Here is a 6,000-nt window from a genome sequence, read left to right as displayed (position 1 = left end):
TTGTCCAGTGAAACAAAATTTATTATAGCTGAGTCTCTTTTATTCAAGATATTAGGGCTAATTGTTAACCAGTTAATTGAAAATGTAGGAACCATTAATAAAAATAATAGAGCTCACATATCTCATTTTAACTTGTCTCATGTAAAGGTGTTCTTTCTTAAATTTTTTTGATACAGGTGTGTCAACTGAAGGTCTTCGCCACCAATTCAGTGCCACCAGGAATCCCTAACTTGGGGTGTGGTGAAAGGGGGACATTTGTGAGACACCTCAGAGGAGAGGCTGCTGGGGCGTTATGTCTGAAAATCCAGTTCTGGTGTTGCAGCTTCCGCCCCTTCCCCTCTCCCTGCCCTTACCCCTGCCCCTCCCCTCCCCCTCTCCTCCCTCCCGCTCCATCTCTCCTCCCCTCCCGCCTCCTGCTCTCCTCTCCCAAAGGCACTGGGATCTTAAAGACTAAGGCTTGCAGCTCTGCCAGGGATGACAGCTGGCATTGATCACGATGTTGGAAGTTCTCCAGGGAGGGGAGAAACCTGCTGTATGCTTTTAAAACCATCCTTCCATTTGAAGAGGACTTCAGAAGACAAAAAGTGGCACTGAGAGAATGACTTTCTAGGAATTTTGTTCAAACTTTTACTGCAGTAAAAAGTCAACAATTCCCAGGCACCGCCAGATCTGAGGACCACATGAAGCTTCATTTCCCCCCAAGCCCGGCTGTTGTGGGAGTGGGCGCCGGTCGAAAGCCCCATCTAGGGTGGTGGCTGGTGTGAGGCGTGAAGGGGAAGCCATGCAGAAATCGGAGTGCCATGGAGCTGCACAGCTGAGAAAGGGTGACAGCTAATTATGACCAAAGAACATCATCAAGTCTGACAGTATAAATCAAACACAGGACCACAGAGCAAGGAAGCGAATCCTCATTGTCAACCAGAGTCTGCAGGAAAAGTTCATCCTCGGCCAAGTGATAGTCGTACTCCTAAAACAATTAAACTGTGGTGAGCAGTCACAGCTCCTCCTGCATTTGCAGCTCTTTAAAGGCGGTATTCCCTGTAGATTGGTCCACGGTTCAGTAAAACAGATTACAGTGGGAATGACCTGAAAATCTTCCATTTGATCCTCTCTTTATTACTTTAACTGAGGGTCTGAGAGAAACTAGACATCCTTATACCTTTGTGTCAAAGGAGGCTTTTAGACAATTACTTTTAGGTGCTCCTGAAAAAGCGGTGCCTCCGAGGTAAGGTGGGGGTTTAGGGGGGTGCGAAGAGATTAACCAAAGTACTTATATGCATATATGCATAACCATGGACACAGACAATAAGGTGGTGAAAACCTGGGTGGGGGGAGAGGGCGGGCTAGAAGGGGTCAATGGGGGGGGGAGGGGTACATCTGTGTTACTTTCAACAATAAAGATACATTTTTTGTTTTTTAAAAAACTGTGCCTTTGCTTCCTTGCCTGAGTCCTGGCAGCTCTGGTCCATCCCGGCGACGAGGTGTTGGACAGAGGATTGAACGCTCTGGTACGATTAAGTGCTGTTGGTCCTTCTCTAAATAAGCATCTGAATCATCTACTTCCCAGTGGAAACCTTATCGCCATCAAAACTAAAATTCCAACATTCTGCTCCATGTGCTGATGAAGGGAACTGACAACAATCCTCTAACTACCTGGTGACAGGTGTTAAACGCTCATCATGGGTAACTATGGAACTTTTTAAGATTCACTTCAGTTTATTCTTTTGTAAATTATAGCTGCCACTCGTTAATTTACTAGTTTAAGATGAATATACACAATTCTGCTGAATCATAGTAAAAGTTAATCACCAACAAAAAAGAATGGTTAATGATGGAAAGCTATTTAAAAGATTTTTTTTATTGACTTTTAGGGAGAGGGAGAGGGCAAGAGAGAGAGAAATCGGTGTGAGAGTGAAACATTGATTGGCTTCCTCCTGCATGCCCCCTATTGGGGATTGAGCCCAAAATCCAGGCTTGTGCTCTGACTGGAATTGAACTGGCAACCTTTGGGGTACAGGACAGTGCCCAATCAACTGAGCCACACCTGCTGAAGCTGGAAAGCTATTTTTAAAAGTTCTATAATAGTAAAATTTTGTGGGGGTTATTTTTAAAATTTCTATGGTTTGTGTGAACACCCATTATTGGGTTTACAATAGATGTGTTTGTATTTATTTTCTAGGGCCTTTTATTTATAACATCCCTTTTGCAATCAGTTTGTAGCTCTACACTTATTTCTATATATTTTGCCATTCTTGATTTTATATTTATTGAGGCTATGGAAATTTAAAATAGGGACATTTGTGAGTTACTATTAATTATTGTTTGTAAGTATGTACTTAATGTACAATGCTTGGGAAAATTTCTTTACAGAGTATTCTAGTTTAAGAAAAAATGTAAATGTATAATTGTCTTATAAGCATGTTTATTACAACTCATTAAAACTACCTAAACTTTAGGTGTTAAGTGTATTTAAGTAAATGTTATTTTTTCATTTTATAGTCTGAATTCAGTACATAAACAGATTCAGAAATTAAAATCTTAAAACTCATTTAAAAATCAACAATTCTCCTTCTACTATTGGTTAATGACTCAAGAACCTGGTTAATTCTTTGATCAGAAGATAATCTGCAAATAATTATTATTATACTAGAGGCCCAGTGCACGAATTCATGCACAGGTGGGGTCCGGCCTGCCCGCCAATTGGGGCTGATCGGGGTGAACCAGCTGGGGAGAGGGGCTGGGCATGGTTCACCAGCCCGGCCCACTCCCTGGTTGAACTCCCGGTCGGACTCCCGATCAAGGGGACAATTTGCGTATTAGCCTTTTATTATATAGGATTAACATTTTACAAAAGCCATTGACATATATTATAAACCCTATCTTTGTGACAGCATTTCTAGTTGAGTGAGAACATCTTAGTATATAGTTTCAGATGAAGCTGAACTCTGTGTGTGTTTCTAGCTTTCTGTAGATTTCACATGCCCTTGCCACCGCATTCTACCAGGCAACTTGTCCTCCACTCCATTTTCTCAGGTAACGTATATATAACATGCGGGAAGCAGAGTGTGCGTGCAACTCTTTCTCCAAAAGCCTAAGTTGGCGCATACAGCTGGGAGAAATGCCCACTGCCCAGGGATTATTCTGTGCTCTCCATATTTCCCCATCTCCTCGTCGTTAGGTGGGGTCATATGACGCTCTGGCCAGTACGCTGTCAGTAGAAGCAAACATGAATGCATCAATATAATTGTCTGTGTGTTAACATAAAATGCACAATATTGCATGTATTTGTTCTACAACTTGATTTTGAAACACTCAACAATATATCTTGGAGATCTTCCTAGAATATAACAAATAAACTGTTCTTTTGAACAGCTATCGTATCCCAATAATGCCATAATTTCAACCACTCCCTTATGAATGGATAGTTAGATGGTTTCCACTATTTTGCCATTACAGAAACACTCTTGTGTATGCTCAAGGTAACCTGGGCAAAAAGTTATGTGCTTTGATGATTTTAAAATAATGCTTTAAAATATAGTCTATTAAATTCAATTTGCTGGTATTTCCCTAAGATTTTTATAATTAGATTCATCAGTGAGAATGTCCTAATCCTTCTAATGCTATCATCTTTCTCTCCTCTCTCTTCTTCAGTCCTTAACAAGTGGGAATGCTGATCTAGTTGGGTCAGATTCCAGGATGTTGATGGTGATGAGTTTAGGAGCGTGAGGACATCCGCCTGGGTGTGGTTCTCCCTGTGGTGCTTAGGTCTTTCTCAAAGAGGGACAGGGCAGCCGAACCAGGGTGTAGCTCTTCTGGGGGGCAGACCCTCTTCTCTCTCTTCCTCCCACATGAGCAGCACCACACATGTGCCCCTTCAGGCGTGGCAAGGAGTTGGTAGAAATTCCTGAGTTTAGCCTTGTGCCTAAGCCCTGTGTCCCTACAGGGTCACCAGATCACCCTGCACTATGGTTAGAAGAGCCTAAAATAAGGGGATGCCTACTGCCCATGGCCATCGTCGATGTGTGTACTCCTCTCTCCAGGAGCCACCGGAAGAGGGTGACCAGCCAAGGCAAGATCCAGGCCCATTCCTGAATATCATTTCCTTGAGACCAAATCTCATCCAAGGAGGATTGTTTTTGGCAGCTTTTAGTATAAGTGTCTATATTGAAGAGTAATTTTAAATTTTCAAGTGTTTGGGACTTTTTGTTAAAATAAACTATTCTTGTTCAATTCCTCTTCATTTAGCTATTGGGATATAATAGTAGACAGTAAGGCATCCAGTTCATTTAGAAGCAATGCCGCATTGCAAAGGTGTTGGTTAACAGGAAGTGAGGGAGAAGGGTAATTAGAAAATGCTTTATGCTGTTTAAAACTGAAGTGTGAGGTTTCACATCCAGCAAGGTTTTCATTGTGGCATTAATATCCAGTTCTAAAGGAACACTGTATCACAGATGGCAAAATAATTCTTTTGGAGAAAACTAAAGCCAACAACTGACCAACACAGCATATGATTAAGAGGGCAGGGTGTCCAGGCAGGCTGCGGGGGCTCAGATTCCAAAGCCAGCATTTACTAGCTGAGCTGCCTTGGAGAAGGTGCTTACTCTTGTGTTTCAGTTTATCTATAAAATGGGGATAATGATAGTATTTCCCTCAAGGAGCTTTAAAGAGGATTGAATGAAGTGGTATATTTAAAGTGCTTAGAACATTGTCTAGCATTGAATAAATTTTAGCTATTACTTTTAAGTATTGATCATCACTGAAGTGTCAAGGGTAGAACAGTTATACCTAACAGCTCCATCCCTCACAAAAGGTGTTAGATTGAGAACCATAGGCCTGCATTCACTCCCCAAATAGTAAATGCTGAACTGAAGAGCATGACAAGATATACAAGTGTCTGTTTAGACTTTGCCTTCCCTCACTCCCCCTGCCTCTCTCCGGCAGCCAAACACCCTGGACCAACAGTGCCAACCAAGGTTCACCCACGGCTGCTGCCTGATTTCATTGCTTTATTTCCCCACTTTCCTTGTTCTCGTCCTTCCTCTTCAGAAGGAGGTGAATTCCATATCAGACTTTCTCACACATACTAGTACACAGCCTTGAAAGAATTTTCTACTGTTCTCTGGTTCCAGTTTTTGTGGTGGGCTTAGGGAAATTGCTTTTCTTCCTTTTATTTCATTTACTACCCTTCCTGTCCTCCAACCCCCCAAATTCTAATCATGCCCATAAGGCCAAGTAGTGCCAGGGATAGACTTGTTGAATGAAAAAGAAAAAGGATTCAACCTGAAAAGTAAACAGCATAAAGGTCAAATAACAATGTAAGAGTTGTCATAAGGCAGTTCCAGGTGTGGTACTGACAACTGATGTGGAGTCTGGACAGGGGGAGAGAAATTATTGGGGCTAGAGTGTCATGGAAGGCTTTGTGAAGAGAGAAGAGCTTGAGCTGACCCTGAAAGGCCTGGGGCTGTGGCTTCCAAGTTTTGCTAATCCAGGCGAAGGGGTGGTCTGAGTAAAGGCATCTGTGGTTAGAGGCATGGACCAGGTTAGTCTCTCTGCTGGAGGTTTTGTTTGAGTTGTGGGCAGTGGGCAAAGAGACTGAAAGTGTAACCTGGTCCTGAGTGGTAAACAGGTTAGACATTACTTTAAGGATGGGTCTGATATGACAAATATCAATTACTGAGGTTGAGGGTAGGGATACAAATGATCTGTAAACAGTAAATTAAAAAAATTTGTTAAAGTTCAGTACAGTAGTAATATAACTATGTTAAAAGTATTCTTATTCCAAAGTATTCTTAATCTGGTCAACAAACAAAAATGAGGTGAACCATCCTGTAGCTAGCTGAACTCATTCGTATCAGCTCTGCAATAGTTTAAAAAGACCTAGACTTCTGCTCTTTTATCTGTCTACAATTTAAGTAGAGTTTGACATTTTGATAGGAACTTATGCTGATAGGCACATAAACTTAACCGACAGAAACAAAATCTTCTGCAGTTACTTGCATG

General features: G+C 41.8%; 1 pseudogene; it reads left to right on the top strand.

Moving 5' to 3' along the window:
- The first annotated feature begins 781 nt into the window (after positions 1-781).
- LOC132213755 (PACRG-like protein) lies at positions 782-1,622 on the top strand (annotated as a pseudogene).
- The last annotated feature ends 4,378 nt before the right edge of the window (positions 1,623-6,000 follow it).

The sequence above is a fragment of the Myotis daubentonii genome, chromosome 12 (assembly GCF_963259705.1).
Source record: "Myotis daubentonii chromosome 12, mMyoDau2.1, whole genome shotgun sequence".
Lineage (NCBI taxonomy): Eukaryota > Metazoa > Chordata > Mammalia > Chiroptera > Vespertilionidae > Myotis > Myotis daubentonii.
Note: the sequence above shows the minus strand (reverse complement) of the source record. Positions and strands in the feature narration are given on the sequence as shown.